Source organism: Pinus tabuliformis, chromosome Q (genome assembly GCF_031772625.1).
Source record: "Pinus tabuliformis cultivar Carrire ecotype Pingquan chromosome Q, CPIR1, whole genome shotgun sequence".
NCBI classification, from domain to species: Eukaryota; Viridiplantae; Streptophyta; class Pinopsida; order Pinales; family Pinaceae; genus Pinus; species Pinus tabuliformis.
This window is the reverse complement of record NC_142296.1, coordinates 775,898,310-775,924,537: the sequence shown is the minus strand read 5'-3', so window position 1 is coordinate 775,924,537 and position 26,228 is coordinate 775,898,310. Positions and strand designations below refer to the sequence as shown.

At 37.1% G+C, this 26,228-nt stretch overlaps 1 pseudogene; it reads right to left on the bottom strand.

Moving 5' to 3' along the window:
• The window catches only part of LOC149221783 (glutamine--fructose-6-phosphate aminotransferase [isomerizing] 1 pseudogene), a 57,517-nt pseudogene extending 35,888 nt beyond the window's left edge, over window positions 1–21,629 (bottom strand).
• Window positions 21,630–26,228: the final 4,599 nt, after the last annotated feature.

Below are 26,228 nucleotides of genomic sequence, written 5' to 3'. Positions count from 1 at the left end.
CATCTCATATTTTTGGCCTTGGCTCTCTAGAACTTCCTTGTTCTATGGATGTTCAGAAGGAGGCAACTTTAGTTTCTTCTTTAATGCAGCAATGTCTTCATTCTTCTTTTTTATGAGCTTTTTTGCTACCTTGATGTCATTTGGATTATAGCCAATCTCAATAACCAAGTCTTCTAGTGACTTGATTCTGTTATCCTTTGCTTGTGAGGATGCTTTCTCTAGCTTAAACTATGTTGTGATATTGTCTAGAGAATTTTGAATTTTTTGTACACTCATAGCCTTGTTGGTCATCGTTGAGTATATCATTTCTCCTGCTTGCTTATGAAATTCAATCTGATCTATAGGATGAACATCCCTAGCCAAAACTTCAAATTTTGTCTTTTTGTAATCTGCTGATGACTTAGGTTGTTGTACTGTGGGCTGCAAAAAGGTTATCTACATTTTCCTTGTCTTAATGTCAAAAGCTGAAAGTAATCTATTCTGATTGCTAGGAGTCTGTTTGAAATATTGGGCATAGGTTTCAGCTTTCAATGCCTCATTTCTCAACTTGATTTCTTTATACTTCTCCTTTATATCTTTGTCTTTATCCACTGGTTTGTTGGATGAAGAAACTTCAATACTAAGTTGCTTCTGAATAATTTGAGTATTAGAGGTTGATGGCTGATGAGTTTCCTTTGAAACTACTAGAGTTGTACTCTCTCTGACCACTGTATTTGTATCAATTATTTGAAGTGTCTCAACTGTCTCTTCTTGCTCATTTACAAGATTTAGCTTGGGCTTCTTCATGTACAAGTTTTCAAACCTGTCATGTTTTGTATCTATGTTTGAGCAAGAACCTTCTTCCCTGGTCCTTTTTGCATTTCTGTCCTACAAGGCTCGAGTATGCAAAAGGGAACTAGTATCCATTTGTTTCTCCATATATATTAAGGTGTTTTCCTACCACTCTGACTGGTTGGCATATTTTTTAATGTCTAGTCTAGACTCATGCATAAAAGGGCTCAATTTGAACTTGAGTCTTAGTTTGTTTATGACTCCTAAAGGGTCATACTGCCATTTGAAACTGTTACTGAACTTCATTTCCTGTAAACATTTTTCTGATTCTTCTCCAACCTCCCTATTATTGTAGATAAAAGGACCTAGCTGGTTTTTTTATTTTGAACTATGTTTTCTTCCTAGCTGATAGAAAATTCACATCATCTGAGTTTATAATATTCCTAATATAATCTAATGCAAATATTCTCATGAGGAGATATTCGGGCAGCTTATAGGGAGTGAGATGGGATCCATACACCCTAATTTCAGTGTGGCCCTGGTATAAATACCATTCCCCTATTCTATTATGCTTGGACAACTGTAAAAATTTCTTTATCTCATCGCTGATCCTAGGTTGATTGCTACTGCTTAGCATATTATCAACTAGGTGAACAAAAGAATCAATGAACTCATTGTAGCTGAAAATAGTGGAATATTTTTGGATTAAGGTTTTCCAAAAGATAATAGATCTAGGATGGCCCTTAGTGTCCAGCTTTTGGATGTTGACTGGAAACCTTTTTGATTGGAAATATAAGAACATGTGGAACAATATTGAAGGGTATTTGAATACTCTTTCATTTGGCAATCTGATCAATTGATCATGGATTCTGTCTGCTAAGAACCATGCAAAATTGAAAACTGTAGTTGCAGGCTTGCCTGGGAAAAAAATAGAGAGGAAAGCAAGTATATGCTCATCTACTTGCTCATCAGTGGTATATCCTAGAATACAAGACGGCATGGTGACAATCTGTCTAGCCCTCTCAGAGAAAATGGTGGCAGAGTATGGAGGATTGTCTGTAGGAATATGAACTTCTTCTAGGATGAAAGTCTGAAAAATTTGAGACCTCTTGGGACGGTCCAACTTCACGTACAATTCAAGTAGGTTTTAAATAGAAAATGGGGTTTCATTTGGCTTTGGCTAGACCTGCAACATTTGGTTTATTGACTCTGCAGTGATTGTAAATAAAATCTACTGGTTAGGAGAGACTATGGCTCTTTGGCTTGGGATATAGCAGAGTTGGCATAGGTGGATGATTTCAGGGAACTGGTATACCTGTGGGAACAAGTATTTGGGCAAATTTGATTCCCATAACTGAATATCATCACTGTGGTTGAGGAATTTGTCTTTACTCTAGCAGTGGAGTTTCAATAGATGGCTAGGGGAAACTGTGTCTTTGATTTGGAAATCTCTGTCGGCCAATGGGAGGTGGTCAATATCCAAGTGAGGGGTTTGCAGGGGTTTTTCATTCAAAATTCTTTGGGAAGCCATAATTTTGTTTATTTTATTGAATTAATCACTATTTGGCTTAAGGAGTAAGCTCAGGGCTTCTAGAATAGGGCAAAAGGTGAATATAGTCTGCAGAAAAAGGGTCTTTTGGATGCACAGTGGGTTTCTTTAGTTTGGCAAGGTTTTTTTTAATTAGTTTAATTAATTAACCTTTTTTTTTAAACACTGTGTAGAGCTTAAGTACAGGGCCTTTCTGGTACTTTTAGGAATACTTGGAAAACGAAGATTTGGTGTGCAGTTAGGGTTCTATGGGAGCAGTGGAGGCTTTCTGAGGCTTGAATGGTCTTTATGCTGCTTCAAATCAGAGTCTACAACATATTATGTTTGTAAGTGGGGTTAAAAGGTTGAGCAGACCTTCGGGGTTTAGAATTGGTCAGGCAAGGTTGCTTGGTAACAACATAACAGTGAAAATGGTAAAAGGATGGATTTTTAGTTTTTAACCAATAGTGGTTAAACTTTGGGCACAAAATTAATGTTTGAACACAAGGCGGTTTCATCCTACGCGAGGAGGCGATATTATGGCTTATTGCACCTCTTTTGAGTGTAGGTGGTGCTTTTTTAGAGCACGCGATATAACGTGGGGCTGCCATGTAGCAAAAAAATGATCAGGAAAAGTCATGAATCTCGCGTGCTTTTGAGATTTTAACAGTCGGGCGATGGGAGTGCATGATATGGTTATGGGCCGTTGGATCTAGAAGTGGGTGATCGGAGGGCTATTGCGTGTCAGAGTTACAAGGGCTCAGTCAGGGTGTGGAGTTGGGTTTAATTTAATTGTATGGGGAAATAATATATGCAGTGGGTATTAAAAGGTGGGGACCGTGGGTTATATGGTGGATTATAACTCATATACAAAGGTTTTTGGGATCAGGAATAAAATATAGTGGGAGGGTGAAATATACAAAGTGGGAATAAATGTATAGAAACTATAGGTTAAAAGAATATAAAGGGTTTGGGGAATACGGAAGCAGGTGTTAGAAAAACATTTAGGATGAGTTAAAAAAGGGTATTGGGGGGGTTTTGTAATGGGGCCCGTACATTATTTAAACTTAGGAGAAGGGGGTTTTAGTGGGTTCAAATGGAAAAGGGTAATTGATAAGGGGAGAATGATTTTTAAAGCGAAATGTCTAGGGAAAGGTGTGAAATAAAGGAAAAAGGGTTAAAAATAAGGGAAAGGAGTGAACAAAAGGGAAGGGTCCTTTGGAATCAAGAAGGGGAAAACATTAGGGAAAGAAAAGTAATGAAGGGATAATGAAGGGAAATTAATAAACTAGACATGTAGGGGTTTAATGAAATGAGGGGAAATTAGTGAATAAGCTTTAGTATTCAGGCCCAAAATTATATAGAACTTTTTAGGGTAAATACCCAAAGTAATATATGACTTTTGTGAATGTCCTTTTTCTTTGATAATTCCTCCTGCACATGAAACATAGGATTAAGCATAATGAAGGTGCATTTGAGCTTGCAACCTTGTGCACTCCAAAACCTCTTCTACCTACCCTTTATTTACCCTAGCATTTTCTCTTCATTTATTGGGTGCATTTGAGCTTGTTGACCCTTTATTTCTTTTTCTTTGATAAGAAAACTATCTAATTCTAATATTATAACTTCCAATGGCTCAGATTAAATTGTTGAGCTCATTATTATTCTCTACCTAACTACTGATCTGCCAAGATTAAACAGTTTGGCTAGATCTTTATTCTCTATCTATCAACATGAAACTTAAAGCATGAATGAATCAGGATTAAACTTTTTGACCATCATGGATTGTGGCACTTTTGACAAGCTGCACACAATCTTATTTTTACAAGGAAAGGTAAAAAGTAGTGGCATTTAAATTTCATCACTTTCAAAATCTATTTTTTATCTCTATTGGTGGGGTTCATATCTTATTTCCTTTTTTGATCCTTTTATTTTAGTCCTTTGATTTTTATTTTAGGGCTTACCCTCTTTACATTTTTTATTTTTATTATGGGAAAACATTTTGCAGAAAGCAAAAGTATGTACAATATTAAAAGATTAATCATAGTCAATTCAAAATTATGAATCCTATTATTATAGCACCCTAACAGTGGCTCCACATGGGGATGGAATTTCTTGGTGAAATGTCAAGAACTTTAAGATCAGTAGCCTTTGAAACTTTTACTATGGTTTCCTTGTAACTGCTTCTCTGTGATCTACTTTATTCATACATATGATGGTGCACCTTTCAAAGCTTAGGGCCTTCTCTATGGGCTTCAACCTCAAAAGATAATCATCCAATCCAATCTAAACTCTGAAATGTTATGTACAATGAGAAAAGTAAACAAATGAACAAATGTTAATCTGGGGATAAGTAATGCTTCAACATTTTACCATTGGCTGGTCCACCTGTAGATCTGTTCCATCTAACTGCTTCAAAGAAAATGCATTGTTACCTCTGTAACCATAAATGATGTAAGGGCCTTGCCATAGGAAATAAAATTTCCCATGTTTACCTTTTTCTTCTCTTCTGGAATCCCATTTAAGTACTTTGTCACCTATGTAAAAATAATCAGCTTTGGTTTTCTTGTCAAAAATCTTTTTGATTTTATCTTGGATCACTTGGGATTTGACATAAAGTTCTTCTCTAGTTTGCTGCAAATGTATTGTTTAATTTATCCCCCTTTGGATATTATTGGATTCTACGTGCAATTCCTAGATCATCTTCACTACTGGTACTCCTAAAGAGGATGGAAAACAACATCCATTCCATATACTAGTTAATAAGGAGATGTACCAATGGACTTTTTTGTAGTGAGTCTGTCTGCCCATAAGGAATTAACCAGCTTTTTGTTCCAGTTCTTCTTATTGTCTTCTAGCAGTGTCTTGATGATATTAACAAGGCTTTTGTTTGAGGATTCTGCAAGCCCATTTCCTTGAGGGTAATAGACAATGGAATAGCCAAGAGTAATGTGATATCTATTACAAAAGTCTACCATTTTCTTAGATTTGAAAGTAGCTGCATTATCAGTGATGAGATTTTGTGGGCATCCAAATCTTGAAAGGATATTGTTTTCAAGGAATGAGATGATGACAGAATTTGTGGCTTGTCTATAAGGGATTTCTTCTATCCATTTAGTGAAGTAATCAATGGCTATCAAAATCCATTTATGTTGGGCTGAGGAGGATGGGTGAATTTCACCAATGAAGTCTAGACCCCATTGCTGAAATGGGATTTCTGTGGAGATGGGTTTGAGGGGTAATGGTAAGAGTTTCTTCTTGCCTTCAAATATTTGGCACTTGTGACAGGAGGTCACATATTTTCTGACATCTGCAAAAAGAGTGGGCTAGTAAAAACATGCCCTTAAAATCTTATCAACGGTTGTTTTCCAGTATAAGTTTCCTCCACAATCTCCTGCATGAAATTCTTGCATGACTTTGTCAACTTCATCTTTTAATAAACAATTTAACAAAATGCCACCATTATCTTTCCAAAATAAAGCATTGTCTATGATACAATATTTCATTGATTTCATTTTCAAGAATCTACCTTTAGTTCTAGATAAACCAAGAGGAGCTTGTAAATTTAGTAAAACAAATATGATATTTGTATACCAAGGTGAATCTAAAAAAGCTTCACTAATCTATGGAGTTGCCATCTCTTCCTAATCATCTAGAGCACCAATGAAATTTATATCTAACGCCTGACAGTTCGGTTCAGCCATAAGTTTGGCTAAACCTTGGCCTTTGATTAGTTTTGTGGGCTTTATTTCAATATCATATTCCAAAACAGTGGCAATCCATTTGCCTCTCTTTCCCTCAGGCCCATTTTGTGTTAGAATCTCCTTTACTACTGAATTTGGAACATATGCAATGATGTGTGAGTATAAAATGCACACTTTGAAATCCTTTATGGCTTTTACTAAATCAAGAGCTTGGTTTTATATTATATTATACTTTAGTGTAGCATCTCTCAAAGATTTGTTGAAAAATGAAATAGGCTGCTCATAACCTTGATCATTCCTTTGCAACAAGACTGCTACAATAGTGTGTTCTGAAGCAAAACATAAAATTATAAAATCTTTTTTGAAATCAGGACTTATGACGACAGGTGTTTTAGTAAGGGTTTCTTTGATTTCCTCAAAAGACTGCTTAGCTTCTACTGTCCACTTAAGTGTTGAATCTTTCTTTATCATGTTATTCAATTCTCTGATTAGTTCTGCTAAGTTAGAAATGAATCTTCTAAGAAAATTTATTTTACCTAAGAATGATTGCAATTCTTTAATATTTCTAGGGTGATTGATGTTTAAGATTTCCTCTATTCTAGTTGGATCAATTTTAATTCCCTCTTTTGAAATTATGTGTCCTAAGAGTTTACCTTCTTCTAGCCCAAAGAATGTCTTTTTAGGATTTAAGGATATGCCAAATTTTCTGCATTTTATGAATACTCTTCTTAGGTTATCTAGATGTTCATTATCTGATTTAGAAAACACTGTGATATCATCTTGGTAAACAACCAAAAATTCATGGATTTCTTTTGCAAAAGCTATGTCCATTTCTCTTTGGAATGTTGCGCCAGCATTCATCAATCCAAAGGGCATCTTCAAATGATTAAATTACCCTAGGGAGTGGTAAATGCAGTCTTTGCTTGATCCTCTGGTTGAACTAAGATAGGGTTGTATCCAGAGAATCCATCTAGTAATGAAATTCTGGATGAGCCTACTACCCTTTGGAGAATGTGGTCCATTTTAGTGAGGGGATAGTTATCCTTCAGTGATACTTTGTTCAAGTTTCTGAAATCAACATAGAGTTCGATTTCTCATGTTTTCTTTCTAGTGGTGACTAAATTAGAGACCCAATATGAATATCTAATAGGTGCTATGATTTGTGCCTCATACATTCTTTTTACTTATCTTTCAATCAATGGCATAAGAGCTGGATTAATCCTCCTAAGCTTTTGTTTAAAGGGTTTATGATCTTCTTTGATGGGTATTTTATGTTGAATAATGCTCCATCTAGTAATGAAATTCTAGATGAGCCTACTACCCTTTGGAGAATGTGGTCCATTTTAGGGAGGGGATAGTTATCCTTCAGTGATACTTTGTTCAAGTTTCTGAAATCAACACAAAGTCTGATTTCTCCTATTTTCTTTCTAGTGGTGACTAAATTAGAGACCCAATCTAAATATCTAATAGGTGCTATGATTTGCGCCTCATACATCCTTTTTACTTCTTTTTCAATTAATGGCATAAGAACTGGATTAATCCTCCTAAGCTTTTTTGTAAAGGGTTTATGATCTTCTTTGATGGGTATTTTATGTTGAATAATGTTGGTGTCATAATACTTGAGGTCTTTATAACTCCAGGCAAAGACATCTTGAAATTCTTTAAACGGACTTATGTATTTTAGCTTTTCAGCTGGAGGTAATGCTTTGGATAATTTAATCAGCTTAGGTTTTACTTTTGTTCTTAGGTTGCATTCTTCTATGTCTGATCTTAAAGGCTCCATTTTTGGTTTTCTAGCCACATCATTTGAATCAAAAAAATCTTCTAATGGGAATAATCCCTTAGGTAAAAAGTTATTTTTAAGGTTTAAAATCTCAGAATCATCATTAACTAATTCTTCTATTTCTATTTTTTCTAAGTTATCTACTTCTACTTTAGTGAATTTAGTGGGTTTATTTACATCTACAGCATTTATATCAATCTCACTATCTATGTTGTCTTCTACTATACAATCAGTATCTATGTTACAGTTTTGGAATTCTCCCTTAGCATTCATAAAATCATAGATTTGAGAATCTTGTGAAAAAATCTGCCAATATTTCAAATTATCAGGTATAAGAGGAATGTGTCTTCCCTCTACAGTGTACTGGTGATTAGGCTGAAAATGCAATCTACAAGTGCTAACAAAAGTGGCCAAACTATGATCTTGCATGTTCTGTTTCCTAAGAATAGCAGCAAAATCAATTTTAAGAAGTTCTTTAATCAGATCTAGAACAGTTTCTCTATATTGGCTAAGTCTAGGATTATTCACAGAATACTCTCCTTTAATTTGTTTTATGATTAATTCCGAGTCTCCCATGATAGACACTCTCTTGGCTCCAAGGTTTCTTACAATTTGCAATCCTAAGATTAAAGCTTCATACTCTTCCATGTTTTTTGTGCATTTAAAGTTTAATCTAAAGGCATGACCTTCAGAATGATTATTTTCCATGTTATGAATCCAAACTCATGCACCTGCTCCTAATATGTTCACTGAACCATCAAAAACTAAGTTCCACCTAGATTCATGAAATATATTATCACTGTCACGTTCTTTATGTTTTTGTTTTACAACTGTGTTATTTTCTTTTTCAGTGTTTGAATTATATAAAATGAAAGAATTCATATCAGAATGTACAGAATAAATAGGATATTTTTGTGGTTTATATGTACTACTGACCATGTATTTCATTAAATTTTCTCTATAAAGCTTTTTGGGCTGGTCAAATACTAAAATTGTGGCATAAGACATGTCTAACTATAGAGATCCCTGTAATTTTGCTCCCCATGGGAGAGATAATAGCATTCCATACTTTGGAGGGATATCAACAACTAGAATATCCATGACAATACTCTTACCTGGGTATTGAACTAGAGTGACACACAAGTCTTTTATCAGACCCAGAAATTTAACTTTACTAGAATCAAAAGAGAAAAGATCTTTGTATGGTCTAGTTATATCTAAATCCAATGTCTACATGATTGCTTTTGGCATTAAATAGTGAGATGCTCCTGAATCTAACATAGCATTGTGTAAGATTTGATCATGAATAGTCAAGCTAATGTAGAATGGAGGAATACCACTTTGTTCATGTTTTCCATTTACCTTCAGACCAAATATTATTTCTGGTTAGTCATCATTTAGATTAACAGAGTCTTCTCCTTCATCTATATTTAGTGTTTCGGTGATTTGGGCTTTGTACGAATCACTTTTTATCAATTCTGTTAAAGGAATAGATATTTTCAATTTGGCAATTTCAGTTTGGATATTAAATGGAGTTTGCATTTTGCCTAACTGAATGACTTCCTCCTTGGCAATTGGAGTTTGTGTAGTCTTTCCTTTCTTATCTTCAATTGGTAATTCAATTTCTGTTTTGGTGTCTACTATTTTACTATTTTCAATTCTTTGATTTGGAATAGTTTGGGAAGCAGTTGAAATATGAGTAGCATTTGAAGCTTGAGTATCATTTGATTTTTGGACATCTTTTGAAGTTTTCACAGCAGCTGATTTTTGAATATCAGTTGAAGTTTTGACAACAGTATCTATAATGTCTAAAATTTTTGGATTGGCTGCAATCTTTGCAGTGAAATTGTTTTGGGCTTCTCTTGAGAGAATTTGCAGCACTTTGGTTGCAAGAGCTCCCACTGTTTTCTTAGTCTGAATTTGGATAGCTTTATTAGTAGGAGCTTCTGTGTTTTTCTTACTCCTAAGGTTATATTGTTTATGAACTTCATTAATGGAAAATTCATAACCTTGTTTATAATCAAAGGACTCTCCAGATTGTAACTGTAATTGTTGTAACATGCATAATTCTTGTTCTTCTTGGGTAAGAAAAATAGTATTACCATCATTTATTCCCATTAAGTTAATCTGAGTGTCTTGATCTTCTTCATTTTGGTGATAACTTTCAACATAGTTTTCTTGGAAAGGTGGTCTAATCTGTTGATTAGGTGGCCCTTCTCTAGAATTACCAGCATTGGTATTCTTCCTAAAGTTTGGATTTCTTATTTGAGGAGCTTTTTGTTGATTATCCCATTGTGGTTTTCTTTCCATAATTTCTAATCTATCCACTAACTTTTCTAAACTTTTAGCCGAAGTATCCATCTTAACATCTGAAGTGGACAATTCTTCCTTAATGGTAACTCTCCTTTCATTCCTCATTCTAGCTCTTTTAGCCAACAAGTTAGCTTCTACACTAATTGCATCACTCTTCATTTGTTCCAAAGTTGGAGGGTTTCTTTCTCTCAATTGGTAAGACATATCAGTGTCAAAACCATCAGGGAATTTGATTAGTGCCAAGTCTGGTGGAGGTTGATATTTGTAGGGATTGCATTATAAATACTGTTAAACCTAGTACAATAGTCCTCAACATATTCATTAGGAGCTCTTTTTAATGTTTTCATATTCAGACAATATTTGTAAAGGATTTTTCTTCCTTTCCCATCTCTTGACAAACAATCTATGGAAAGCAGGTAAATCGACAATATGACCAGCAGGTAAACCTTTAAACCATTTCTTGACATCTCCTGCTAGTGTTTGTGCAAATAATCTCATTTGTACATATTATTCATTAATTTCATGTAATTCAAAATAATCACTCATTTTATTTACATGTTGTTGTGCAATATATTGACCAGTACCATCAAACTGAAAGATTTTGCTCTCATAGTCTTGGGGAATGGCATGTACTTGAGTTGGTAAGGTAAAAGGAGCATATCTGGTAGCCATGGCTAAGATTATATCTTGACTAGGAGGTAAAGTGGCAGTGTTTGAAGATGAACTTGAAGGGCTTAAAGTTGAGCTTGAAGGGCTTGAAAATTTAGCAGAAGTGCTAGAAGATGAAGTTGAAGTATTGGGAGATTGAAATAAAACTCTAGGTTGAAGAGGAAACTTGGGGATGAATGTTTCACTGGAATGAAGTATAGTGGAAATAATAGATGAGGTAGTACTAAATAAATATGAATTTACAGATTCTGAAGGAATGGTAGAAGGCTTAGGAGTAGCAGCAATTAGGGCAGCTAATTCAACTAATTGTTGAAAATAAGCTTCATCTATGTGTCTTATCAAATTTTAGGTCAAAGCATCAAGTTTGTCAAAAGTGTCTAGAACATGCTGATCTAAATTAGGATGTATAGTATTCTTCTTTGATTCAATAAATTGAATAAAAACAGGGTCTATTACAGTATCATGGATTGAGGTTTTAGATTTGGTACGAAACAATGAATGCTCAAATGGTAAATCAAATTAAAGATCCTCTAAGTTTGATAACTATTTAGGAAGTGAATTTGCTTTGATTAGCTGACTAATGCTTTCTTGACTTTCTACTTTATTGTTTTTTATTAAGATTTAGTCTGGATTATCAACAATTATAGCAGGGTTTTGATCTGGATGTGCCCTGGTATAATATTTTCTTTTGGAAGACAGAATTTTAATTTTTTTAATTTTTTAATGAAACCTTTGACAACCCTCAAATGGCCTTAAAGTGAAAAGATGAGATTTAGGATTTCCTTTAAGGTTTATTAAACTGAGGACTCGCTTCTCTAGTATGGTCTCCACTATGTTATCACTCTAAAATTTCCTTAGGGTTTTCATGTTGTGTTTGAAGAAATAATAGAGGTAACCACAAACCTACTTTTGAGAAAAAGATCTAGCCTTCCTAATGCTCAAAGAGGGCTCTCTCTTAATGATTTAACTTTGTTGGATTAATTGATTATTAGGTTAGTTATTTAGGCTTGGTTGGTTTTGATTTGATTTGGTGGTGGAATCACTGATTTAGATGGATAGATAAGTGTTTTTTTACCATTGGGCCATGGAGTCCAAATGTCAAGAAAACAAGATCGAATCAAGTTCTAAAGATAGTGTTCACAGGGCAAGGTAGCTGAGTAAATTCAGATCTTTTAGGTTGGGTGGTGAAGTGGTTTTTCAGTTGGGGTCAAGGAGCAGTTAAGGATTTCTCAAACCAGATAATGAAGGAAACGAAAGAGGTCAATCGAAACTAGGGAGAAATGAAGAATTCCCTACTCTGGATATCATAAGAAAACATGAAAATGAATAATTGTTCAAGACAGAGTGTACTTAAACAAATTCTGAAGTAACATTCCAGTTATTTAATTCAAATTGGAAAACATGTATGTATGTGAAATACTTAAGAAAATAAAAATTTAACAAATGAAAGATACTTCATTGAAGTGGCCCAACACATGAATTCTGTAAATTATGCAATGCCTTTATTACTAAGTCCAGTCTGTTGACTTGAAAATGTTATAATAAACCCTCAGGTTTTTAGATCAATAATAACTATAGAAATGTTCAGCAATCCACACTCTATACTTTGAATTATGAAGTATTTATTCAAAAAAAAAACTTATTACAAAATATCCTAAACTGTTTTAGGAATTATTCAAGGAAAAAGAAATATCTTCATGCAAGAAGATAGAGACAGATATGTAACTGATGCAAGATGTCCCTCTTTTATTGTTTGATGTTTTGATCTTTTTTTGTTTTCTCTATTTAGTTGTTGCTCTACGCTGGCTGTCCTTTTACTTTTCCTTTGACTGATACTCTTTCATTTTTGAACTCTGTTTTTTATCTGATACTCTTTGACTTAGTTGATTTGTTGTTTTACCTTCACTACTCTGTATTCATTGTTTACCTTGCATTTTTACAGTAAATCATTCAACTTTTCCCAAGTTTCTACATCTGATAATCTAATATTTACCATTCTTGTGTAGACTTCGTCAGTTTCTATGTATTTTGCAAAAGTGGGCTTGATTATAAAAAGATGTTTTACCTCATGCTCGAGGTAAAAGAGGTTCTCAAAAGTCTGGTAAAGGACTTTTCCTGTAGGAATCCATTTCACGGATATTATAGAAATTTTTGGGCCCTACAACCCCAAGCATGAAATTTCCATAAATCAAGGGCTCCTAAGTCCCTAAAAGTGTTGTTCTAACCCCTAAAGGAACAAGGTCAACAGATTACAGCTTCTCCCAGAAGTTCTCCATGAAAAACTGCTCAGAATTGGTCAAAACAGGATCATTTCAACTGCTCCACTGGCTAAGTTCCTTGCATCTCACCTAAATACACTGTGTGGGTGCGTTGCATTTCAAAAATCCCTTCTGTGGGGTGCGATGGGCGAGAAATTACAAATGGAAGTGTCATTCTGCGAGGTGGAGAGGCAATGGAAGCTTTCAGAATCTTCTCCTGTGACACTTGCCTCACTGAATTCGACCAAGGATGAGTAAGAGACCATCAATCTCCAAGTGGAAGCAAGAACTATCAGAGGGAAGACACTAATCAAATCTTGAGCTGACTCATCTCCATTACAAACATCTATATATGGATCCCTCATCCCAGAGATCCAGAGGCTGGAATTTTGCACATTGTAAGGAATTGCTGTTGGTTTCTTGAGACAAACATCAGATTGTTGGGTGATCTAAGCTTTGTTTGAGGTGAAGAGGGGCTTCTTTGTTGGGAGGTTGATGCTGGGTCAGAACAACTGGTTGTAACTCCTCTTGGCTCTTTTCTTGTTTATCAATAAAAGCTATTCAAGTTTTCCTCCATGCTTTTGTGTCATTGATGCTTGCTACATTTGTTTGGTCAATTTACATCTGATCCTAGATTGTTTATGATTATAGATCCATCTCTTTGTATAGTGCTATGCTTCTGTGATCTTACAGGTACTTTGTGAAGCTGGGTGTGCAAGGGAGCAGGTAGCTGAAGACTACCAAAGAAGAGAGGAATCAAATCAGGAGATTAGCGTAAGACAGAGGTTGGTCTTTTTGTTCCTCTCTATCTATAATTCATAAAGGAAAAAATAAAGTAGCTTTTCTCTGTTTGTTTCTAAGGCAGCTGTCACACCTTAGTGGGATAGAGCAGTTCTATATATACACTTTTCCTTGTAACAAAATGGCGACTCCACTAGGGAGATAATTAGTTTGTTTGTTTATCATTCTTTGTTGTCTATTTCATAAACTTACAAGTAGCATTCGAACTGCATTTGCCATAACAAATGCAAAGTAGATAACTGCTACTTCAATCCATCTACTGGATCTGTTTATGATTTAAACCACTGATTCACAAACTATCTGATTTCCCTTGTGATAGCTCTTAGATCCTCCTTAGATCTACCCCTGATTGTTGCATTACTGATTGCTTTTTTGCTCGGCCAAAACCCAAGAACTGAACTGCAAACTGTGACCCGGAACCCGAACAGAGTCTCGTTTCTAGCCCAGTGCAGGTACTGTTCAAAGATTCTGAACTTCAGCGCACTTCCCGAGTGGACAAGTTGCGCTGCATTTCAAATTCTTTGTGTTACAGGTGCACTGATCAGACTAGCTCTGTGCAGTTTTGGCTTCTGTGGTTCATTCTTTCCAGTTCTATTCCTGAAGTTTGCTGCCTATGATCAGTATATGTCTGTTTGGAACCCCTTTTTCCTTGCTGTTATTCCACCTCCTTTGTACAAAAGAACTGTAGATGTTTTTGTGTGTTTGTTGAGTCATTTACAGTTCTCCTTTGCAAAAGTAGCGTAATCGTACTGTCGTCCTTTGATTTGAAACCGTCGCAAGTGTCGATTTCAATCGTAGGAAAGAGTTTGATTTCTGTTGATGGTCGATTATCCCGTTACTATTGCTTTTGGTCTGAATTTGTAATTTTCTAGTGTCGAGAACAAGTATTCAGTTCAAAATTGTAAAGTGTTGTGATCGTCTCCATTTTTTGATTTCGAAAAGAAACTTGTTGATATTTGTCGCTTGAAAAGAAATTCAGATTTGTGCATCAACTTTCTCTTAGCATTCATATACTAAGAAAGTCGAAAACAAATACATGCGTGTGCATTTTCATATAGACAGTCTAATTGGCTTGATTTAGGAAAGTGCATTTAGAGTGTGCTCTTTGCTCTTTGTGAAAAGATTCTGTCTTTCTTTTCCCTAGTAGCTAGGATTTTCATTGCACAAAGAAGATAAAAAGTTTGTTTATCATCTTAGATTGCATTTTAGGAATTGCATCTACATCTCGTGGTGAACCTGAAAGGCAAACTTCATAAAAAAGATCAACTTAAAATAAATTCAATGAATCTAACAACGCTTTGGAACTTAACGCACAACATTTAGAAGTCTAGGCTAGAGACGTATTCCGGCGTCGTAAAGCCTGGTAACTGTTGTTCTCACTGATGGTTGGGTGATTCCTCCACTTTGAGATGATAAGTGCCAGTACGGACTTGTGCTCCCACGTACAGTCGAGTATATTTTGGGAGACCCCAATAGGCTTAATCCTTTATCCATAGGAAGCCGTGTCTGCCACCCTATTGATCGCAATGCACTGAACACAGCATTCGGGAAGATTGACTGTCGTACTGTAAAAAGTATTCTGCAGTTTTGCGATTGGTTTGGTAATCCCTCTACCTAGATTTCCAGAGCAGTCCCTTTCGTTCCTTTTCAGACTCCTTAACAGAAAAGGTCCATCTGAGCACTTGTCACTTCAGGTTCATTAAAAATCGAAGGAGACTAGAGTCATCTTTTGTTTTTTCTCGACTCTTAAAAATTGAAAAAACAAGTTGTGTCAAAGCGTCTAAAATTTATTTTAAACGGAATAGTCATTACCCTTTCCTACGTTGATCTTGGGTTGAGAAAATGGAATCCACCAACCAAGGATTTCCCCTTGGAGGAAATCCTAGTCCCTTCTCCTCTTGGGGAGATGTTGGTGCACCCCATATGGCCACATTGTCGCTTCCAGGACTGACAATTGGTTTGCCTGTATGGCTCTTCTCAACCTCTGTCGTTCAGAACACCGCAATTCCTGAACAATTGAATCAGCAACTAGACGAATCCAGAGTTACCCACCAACCTTCTACTTCCTCTAATTCTTCCTCTCCTCCTTCCTCTTCGCTTGATGGGGCTGGTAAAGCCAAAAGTCAAGTACCTAAGGAGAAGAAGGAAAAGAAGAACAAAGAGAAGAAGAAGAAGGAGCCAAAAGCGAATGGGGGCAAACGAGTGTCGTCTAGCGAAAATCCACACACTGCACCGACCAGGCCTAAATCGCCATGTGTCATTTGCAAAGGAGACCACTATCACAGAGATTGTCCTTGCATCCCTCGGATCTTAAGGGACTGGTCTCCTCGTTTGCACAACCCGGTGTCGTCAACCTCTGATAATCATGTTGAAAACACATCGTCAACTAGTGAAAGTGAAGCCCCAGGACAAAAAGAAAAATATAGATTTCCTTGTAAACTATGCGAAGGTGATCACGCCGTCCACCGTTGTCCCTTCTTAGATGAGGCTAAAAGAGTTTTGGACGATCGTCCGATTTCACCGTTACGACTTCCTCCTGGATATAAAAAACTCTTGCCGAGTCCGTCGCTAGTTGAAAATCCGGTTGGCCCGCTCAGGTGGTCAGCCGAAGCATCTATCGTTGAAGATAAACCATCTGAACCCATACCTGACAAAAGTCAAAAGGTCGAGGTGGCAGTTGACCTAGTCTTGCCTTCAGAGATTCCATCTTCAGATGATACAGTCACTGAAGAGAATAAGGATGACACCATCCAAATTCTTTTCATAAGCACAGACTCCAACGAACATGGGGGCAATTTACCCATTCCTTTACCGTAGGAAGGAAGTTCGTCAGACTCGTACCCGGCTGTCTATTCGGTCCCACCTCCAAGCAACCTAGTTGGCTCCTTCGACTGTAATCAACTAGGCAGACCCCGTTTACCAGCTAGTGTACCATTCCGAATTATTGTTCAAATATATAGAATGGTTATGGCTGGTACCATCATAGATGAGGGGGCTTCTGTGAGTATCCTTTCCTCAACTGCTTGGAAAGCGCTTGGTTCGCCATCGCTTTTTCCTGAGATGAGAAATCTAACAGGTTTTGATAAAGGAACCAGTCGACCGTTAGGGATCCTTCCCGATGTGCCCATAACATTGAGAGGGAAAACCGTTCACATGAAAGTAATGGTAGTCCAAGGACCCTTGGATTACAATCTACTCCTTGGACGAGACTATATTTATTGCATGAGAGCCATTGTCTCATCACTCTTTAGAGTGATGTGTTTTCTGCACGAAGGAAGAGTGGTCAAGCTCGTAGACCAGCTTTCATTTCCTGGATCACGCAGAGCAAATAGTCATATACCATCCCTAAATGGTCTTTTCACACAAGAAATGTCTCAATCTCCAGTCCGTCCACCTGATGAGCGCGAGTGATTCGGGAGAACATGACTGAAACCCAGGGGGCATGCACCCTGGTCTGCTTTGGCAGGAAAACTTCGGGTATAGGGTAGGTTTCCATGAGAGAATATGACTAGTTTGTACCCCCATCCGTGATTGGAAGAGGGGGTTATTCTAGAACAAGATTCTCTTGTCAAAGTTATGTGAGTGGAGTAGCCTCATTCACTCACCTTTGTCTATTTCGGTAGACAGCGCCAAAGAAGTGTTTTGTTTGCGCTGTGAACAAAACGATCTTTGGGTAACCTGTAAGAGGTAGGCCTTTCTCGGTAAAACAAATTTTTTAACGGACTAAAGAAGGGGTAACCTTGAAACTCTGCTTTATACGTGGGGGCATGCAAACCTTTTGGAGTGCAAGCAAAGAGCGATCATTTATCTGTTTTTTTGGATTGGTCGTTTCCTAACTTGGATAAAGAAAGGATGTGGGGCAAAACTCTAAAATTTTCCGTTTTTATATGAGACATTCTTATCACACGACTGGATTAATCGAGCAGTGTTACCGCAAGGTTCAAGCTCGTTAAAAAATAAACCCGCATGGAGAAGTTTTAGCACATAGTTCAAGCTCGTTAAAAAATAAACATAAGCCATGAGCAAATGTTTCCTCCCACTTTTAAGCTCGCTAAAAAATGAACTATTCCCCGGTAAATAACCATCATGAATGTAGTACTTCAGCCATTAAAGCCTTGGTCGTGTTTGCACCGTCACCTCCACTTTTTCATTGGCTGATCATTCACCCCCATTTGATTGTTTACCCATTTTGAGGAACAGCTGCGAAGAGTGATTTCACTAGCCATCCTTGTAACACTGCCGTGATTGGAAAATTCCAAACCTTACCTGGAATCAGCTGCTACCCATTTTATCACTCGTTCCTCAAAAGACAAGTCTCCTTTAAGCTCTTTTCAACTGACTCGTAAAATATGAAAAGATTGTCGAGTCATTGGCCTCTCCAGCTCATTAAAGGGACAGGAAGTGCTATCCGTCCTCTAAATTCTAATCTTTTTGGACCTGAGGGATTATTACACAAAAAGATCGAGTGCTTGTTTTGTTCGGCTCGTTAAAAGTATCGAAAATTCATCCCTTCTGTATTGTCTTATACTTTTTCGGACTTAAGGGATTAGATGACGAAAAATGAATTTTGGAGTTATCTTTACGTTCCTTTTCAGACTCTCTAAAATTGAAAAGGACCGAGTTATCTTTGTCGTTAAACTCGTTAAAAGTGTAATAGCAACAAACTTGTCTATAGACGAGAACGAGTTTCACTATCGCTAGGCTCGTTAAAACATACCGATGGGTTTGCCCGAAGGGCAAATTATAGAACAAGCATATGTTATCCTCCTCAAGCTTGACAAAATAAAGAGGTACTGGTCAGCAATGACTGGGGAAAATTAGGAAGAAAACTTGAAGAAACTTTGTTGGTAGCGAGTCGCTCTTGAACATGACACTTCCACTCCGTGTCCAAGTCGGGTTGGGTTGTTTCATTCACCGGTCACATCACCATCGTCCCATCATACCATCCACATTTGGGGTTAATGCTACCAATCCATCACAACAGTGTCACCGATATGTTCAAGAGATGTCATTCAGAGAATTCACCTATGTCTCACCCACTGCCATACATTATACTCCATTCTTTCATGACCGCCACCCTGAACCTTATATCACCAGATCGTTTTCACCTCCATTAAAATCATTTGCTCTGTTCCGTGTCATTGATGTGGGATTCATTAAGGCCCTCCTTTGACGGATCACTTCTTGTCGACATCAACTCATTATCCAAGAAGAGTATCTAGGAACACCCCATTCAGTACTTTGAAGCTTGCATGCCTCAATGGCAAGTTTCTCACTTCCGGCGACAGGTTTACATCAATGGCCTTCGACCAAAATATTTTGCGTGGTGTTCGACGCCAAGTCCTTTATTCACACCACGTAAATTGTACTGTAGTACCTTGAGGGTCATTATCATTATCGGTGATTCCTCTCACGCTTGTTAACGGTTTACATCATTGGCTGATAATCAAGTGATGTCTTTCCATGTTCGACTTCGAGACATTTCTCACATGGATCGACTTGTACTCCGAGTGAAGATCGAACGAGATTGAAGACCCCGGATCTAGTTTCATCCATCCGAGCTGCGATATATATTCAGGGAAAATAAAGACATCAAATGTACATCATTGCTGCACAGATAATCATCCAATCAAAAGGATGATGGCTCTATCAGAATCATCAGTCTACACTCAGATGATTGTCTGTCCTATGTACATGAAAATGAATTTATAAAGCTGAGCATGGGAATGCCCGCCTCAGCTAGATCATGAAAATATTATGAAGATAATGCATTGTATTGTATCTTATTACAGGTCTCCTCCCAGCATTGAAAGAACTTCGGATCCTCATAATAAAGCATTTCACCCGACATCAAAAGATTAACGACCTCATGCTTTAGGGGGCAAATGTTATAGACATTGTTGGGCCCTACAACCCCAAGCATGAAATGTCCATAAATCAAGGGCTCCTAAGTCCCTAAAAGTGTTGTTCTAACCCCTAAAGGAACAAGGTCAACAGATTACAGCTTCTCCCAGAAGTTCTCCATGAAAAACTGCTCAGAATTGGTCAAAACAGGATCATTTCAGCTGCTCCACTGGCTAAGTGTGTTGCATCTCACCTAAATACACTGCGTGGGTGCGTTGCATTTCAAAAATCCCTTCTGTGGGGTGCGATGGGTGAGAAATAACAAATGGCAGTGTCATTCCGCAAGGTGGAGAGGCAATGGAAGCTTCCAGAATCTTCTCCTGTGACACTTGCCTCACTGAATTCGACCAAGGATGAGTAAGAGACCATCAATCTCCAAGTGGAAGCAAGAACTATCAGAGGGAAGACACTAATCAAATCTTGAGCTCACTCATCTCCATTACAAACATCTATATATGGATCCCTCATCCCAGAGATCCAGAGGCTGGAATTTTGCACATTGTAAGGAATTGCTGTTGGTTTCTTGAGACAAACATCAGATTGTTGGGTGATCTAAGCTTTGTTTGAGGTGAAGAGGGGCTTCTTTGCTGGGAGGTTGATGCTGGGTCAGAACAACTGGTTGTAACTCCTCTTGGCTCTTTTCTTGTTTATCAATAAAAGCTATTCAAGTTTTCCTCCATGCTTTTGTGTCATTGATGCTTGCTACATTTGTATGGTCAATTTACATCTGATCCTAGATTGTTTATGATTATAGATCCATGTCTTTGTATAGTGCTATGCTTCTGTGATCTTACAGGTACTTTGTGAAGCTGGGCGTGCAAGGGAGCAGGTAGCTGAAGACTATCAAAGAAGAGAGGAATCAAATCAGGAGATTAGCGTAAGACAGAGGTTGGTCTTTCTGTTCCTCTCTATCTATAATTCATAAAGGAAAAACGAAAGTAGCTTTTCTCTGTTTGTTTTTAAGGCAGTTGTCACACCTTAGTGGGATAGAGCAATTCTATATAGACACTTTTCCCTGTAACAATGGAGGAATTTTTGGCTTGTTCCTTTGCCACTTCTCTGTTTCTCTTATCATAGTCTTCATGTGGCATCAACCTGTCATTAATCACCACTGGATTAGGTGGACCTTTCTGCCTCAAAGCATCAAATTTGACCATGAACCTGGCTATTGCTAGCTCCATTGTTTGGAACTTCTCCTCAAGTTGTATCATTAGGTTCATCTTGGTGATTACCTTCTTTACCTATAGTATGGTCTCAGTTCTGTCAACTATTCCAAGCTCTTGCAATTCATACTTGTTCTTTGAGTTAAGGAGCTGGATTATTCTTGAGGCTTCTTCTGGCATATTTCCAAGTTCAGCTCTAACCCTTTGAATTGCCTCACCAGCCTCTTTGACCAAGTCATTATGCTCAAATATCACATGTATAGAAGGCCAAATATCATTGACTCGGTCAATGATATTAGCCCATAAAAGTTGTTTTGCTTGGGATAGTGGCTCTTTGAGTGTCAATTCTTTCTCTAACTTATGTATCCTTTCATTCAATCTGCTTGACTTTTAAGCTTCATTCTTATGCATGATTTGAGCCAATTTCTTTTCATCCTCTACACTTTTTATTTGGTCCTTAAGTCTATTTATTTCAGTGGTTTGGATGGACATATCTTCCATGGCTTTGATCAGTTTACTTGCTTCATCACTAGGATGAGTTGTTGCTCTTGTTGAAACTAGTGCTAATGTAGTTGTTGATGCAATGGGAAGTGTTGTAGCTGCTGCAGTTGTTGTGGCCAGTGAGGCTGCCAAAGTAGAAGGAACTGTTGTAGTAACTGTAGGAATAGCAGTAGCAGTAGCTGCTTCAATGGTGGCTCGTTTCTCTTGTACTAACTTATCCATCTCATTCTCCATTTCTTTTAATTGAGCATTTAACTGAAGAATGAGGTCCATCATCTCATCTTTCTGGCTTTGGCTCTCTAGAACTTCCTTGGTCTATGGATGTTCAGAAGGAGGCAACTTTAGTTGCTTCTTTAATGCAGCAATGTCTTCATTCTTCTTTTTTATGAGCTTTTCTGCTACCTTGATGTCATTTGGATTATATCCAATCTCAATAACCAAGTATTCTAGTGACTTGATTATGTTATCCTTTGCTTGTGAGGATGCCTTCTCTACCTTAAACTGTGTTGTGATATTGTCGAAAGAATTTTGAATTTTTTGTACACTCATAGCCTTTTTGTTCATCTTTGAGTATATCATTTCTCCTGCTTGCTTATGAAATTCAATCTGATCTATGGGATGAACATCCTTGGCCAAAACTTCAAATTCTGTCTTTTTGTAATCTACTGATGACTTAGGTTGTTGTATTGTGGGCTGCAAAAAGGCCATCTGCATTTTCCATGTCTTAATGTCAAAAGATGAAAATAATCTATTCTGATTGCTAGGATTGTGTTTGAAATATTGGGCATAGGTTTCAGCTTTCAATGCCTCATTTCTCAACTTGATTTCATTATGCTTCTCCTTTATAACTTTGTCTTTATCCACTGGTTTGCTAGATGAACAAACTTCAATACTAAGCTACTTCTGAATAATTTGAGTATTAGAGGTTGATGGATGATGAGTTCCCTCTGAAACTACTGAAGCTATACTCTCTCTAACCATTGTATCTGTACCAATGATTTGAATTGTTTCAATTGTCTCAACTGTCTCTTCTTGCTCATTTACAGGATTTAGCTTGGGCTTCTTTCTGTACATGTTTTAAAATCTGGTCATGTCTTGTATCTATGTTTGAGCAAGAACCTTCTTCCCTGGTCCTTTTTGCATTTCTGTCTTGCAGGGCTCGAGTATGCAGAAGGGAACTAGTATCCATTTGTTTCTCCATATCTATTAAGGTGTTTTCCGACCACTCTGATTGGTTGGCATAATTTTCAATGTTTGGTTTTGACTCATGCATAAAAGGGCTCAATTTGAACTTGAGTCTTAGTTTGTTTATGACTCCTAAAGGGTCATATTGACATTTGAAACTGTTACTGGACTTCATTTCCTTTAAACATTTTTCTGCTTCTTCTCCATCCTCCCTATTATTGCAGATAAAAGGACCTAGATGGTTTTTGATTTTGAACTGTGTTTTCTTCCTAGATGATAGAAAATTCACATCATCTGAGTTTATAATCTGCCTGATATACTCTAATGCAAATATTCTCATGGGGAGATATTTGGGTAGCTTATAGGGAGTGAGCTGGCATCCATACACCCTAATTTTAGTGTGGTCCTAGTATAAATACCAGTCCCCTATTCTACTGTGCTTGGACAACTGTAAAAATTTATTTATCTCATCACTGATCCTGGGCTGATTGCTACTACTTAGCATATTAACAACTGGATGAACAAAGGAATCAATGAACTCCTTGTAGTTGAAAACAGTGGAATATTTTTGGATTAAGGGTGTCCAAAAGATAACAAATCTAGGATGGCCCTTAGTGTCCAACTTTTGGATGTTGACTGGAAACCTATCTGATTGGAAATATAAGAACATGTGGAACAATACTAAAGAGTATTTGAATACTCTTTCATTTGGAAATATGATCAATTGATCATGGATTCTGTCTGCTAAGAACTGGGCAAAATTGAAAATTGTAGCTGGAGGCTTGCCTGGGAAAAAAATAGAGAGGAAAGCAAGTATAGGCTCATCTACATGCTCATCAGTGGTATATCCTAGAATACAAGACAGCATGGTGACAATCTGTCTGTCCCTCTCAGAGAAAATGGTGGCAGAGTATGGAGGACTGTCTGTAGGAATATGAGCTTCTTCTAGGATGAAAGTTTGAAAAAATTTAGACCTCTTGGGAAGGTCCAGCTTCAAGTACAATTCAAGTAGGTTTTCAATAGAAAATGAGGTTTCATTTGGCTTTGGCTGGACCTGCAACATTTGGTTTATTGACTCTGCAGTGATTGTAAATAAAATCTACTGGTTAGGAGAGACTATGGCTCTTTGGCTTGGGATATAGCAGAGTTGTCATAGGTGGATGATTTTAGGGAACTGGTATACCAATGGGAACAAGTATTTGGGCAAATTTGATTCCCATAATTGAATATCATCACTGTGGTTAAGGAATTTGTCTTTACTCCAGCAATGGAGTTTCAATAGATGGTTAGGGAAAACTTTGTCTTTGATTTGGAAATCTCTGTCAGCCAATGGGAGGTCGTCAATATCTAGGTGAGGGGTTTGCAGGGGTTTTTCATTCAGAATGATTTGGGAAGCCATAATTTTGTTTATTTTATTGAATTAATGACTATTTGGCTTAAGGAGTAAGCTCAAGGCTTCTGGAACAGGGCGAAAGGTAATATAGTTTGCAGAAAAAAGGGTCTTTTGGATGCATAGTTGGTTTCTTTAGTTTGGAAATGTTATTTTTAATTAGTTTAGTTAATTAATTTTATTTTTTTTAAACATTGTGCAGAGCTTAAGTACAGGGCCTTTCTGGTACTTTCAGGAATACCTGGAAAACAATGATTTGGTGTGCAGTCAGGGTTCTGTGGTAGCAGCGGAGGCTTTTTGAGGCTTGAATAGTCTTTATGCTGCTTCAAATCGGAGTCTGCAATGTCTTCTGGTTGTAAGTGGGGTTAAAACGGTTGAGCAGAGCTTTGGGGTTTAGAATTGGTCGGGTGAGGTTGCTTGGTAACGGAATAAAAGTGAAAAGGGTAAAAGGGCATCTTTTTGGTTTTTAACCAACAATGGTTAACCTTTGGGCACGAAATTAATGTTTGAATAGTAGGTGGTTTCATCCTATGCAGGGAGGCGGTATTATGGCTTATCGCACCGCTTTTGAGTGTAGGGTGGTATTTTTTCAGAGCACGCGATATAACGTGGGGCTGCCACGTAGCAAAAAGGTGATCGGGCAAAATCACAAATCTCGCATGCTTTTGAGATTTTAACAGTCAGATGATGGGAGCGCGCTATATGGTTATGGACCGTCAAATCTGGAAGTGGGTGATCGGAGGGCTATCGCATGGCGGAGTTGCGAGGGTTGAGTCGGGGTGTGGGGCCAAGTTTAATTTAATTGTATGGGGAAATAATATATGTGGTGGGTATTAAAAGGTAGGGATCGTGGGTTATACGGAGGAGGGTTATAACCCATATACAAAGGCTTTTGGGATCGGGAATAAAATATAGTGGGAGGGTGAAATATACAAAGCAGGAATAAATGTATAGAAACTATAGGTTAAAAGAATATAAAGGGTTTGGGGATACGGGAGCGGGTGTTAGAAAAAACATTTAGGATGAGTTAAAAAATGGTATCGTGAAGGGTTTAATGGGGCTCGATACATTATTTAAACTTAGGATAAGGGGGTTTTAGTGGGTTTAAATGGAAAATGAAAGTGATAAGGGGAGAATGATTTTTAAAGGGAAATGTATAGGGAAAGGTGTGAAATAAAGGAAAAAGGTTTAAAATGAAAGGAAAGGGGTGAGATAAAGGGGAAAAGGGTTAAAATGAAGGGAAATGGTTTTCACAATGGACATGTGTTAGAATAAGGGGAAATTAAAAGGGAAGGGTCATTTGGAATCAAGAAGGGGAAAAACATTAGGGAATGAAAAGTAATGAAGGGGTAATGAAGGGAAATTAATAAATTAGACATGTAGGGGTTTAATGAAATGAGGGGAAATTAGTGAATAAGCTTTAGTATTTCGGGCCCAAAATTATATAGAACTTTTTAGGGTAAATACGCAAAGTAATATATGACTTTTGTCATTGTCGTTTTTCTTTGATAATTCTTCCTGCACATGAAACATAGGATTAAGAATAATGAAGGTGCATTTAAGCTTGCAACCTTGTGCACTCCAAAACCTCTTCTACCTACCCTTTTTTACCCTAGCATTTTCTCTTCATTTATTGGGTGCATTTGAGCTTGCTGACCCTTTATTTATTTTTCTTTGATAAGAAGACTATCTAATTCTAATCTTATAACTTCCAATGGCTCAAATTAAATTGTTGAGCTCATTATTATTCTCTACCTAACCACTGATCTACCAAGATTAAACAGTTTGGCTAGGTCTTTATTCTCGATCTATCAACATGAAATTTAAAGCATGAATGAATCAAGATTAAACTTTTTGACCATCATGGATTGTGGTATTTTTGACAAGATTCACACAATCTTATTTTTGAAAGGAAAAGTTAAAAGTAGTGGCATTTGAATTTGCATCGCTTTCAGAATTTATTTTTTTATCTCTTTTGGTGGGGTTCATATCTTATTTTCTTTTTTGATCCTTTTCTTTTAGTCCTTTGATTTTTCTTTTAAAACTTACCTTCTTTACATTTTTTATTTTTAATATGGGAAAACATTTTGCAGAAAGCAGAAGTATGTACAATATTACAAGAATAATCATAGTCAATTCAAAATTATGAATCCTATTATTATAGGACCCTAACACCTGTCACCACAAGTCAAACTAGCACCTTTGACCAAATCATCATGTATAAACATATTACATCAGGTTAGCTTAAAACATAACCA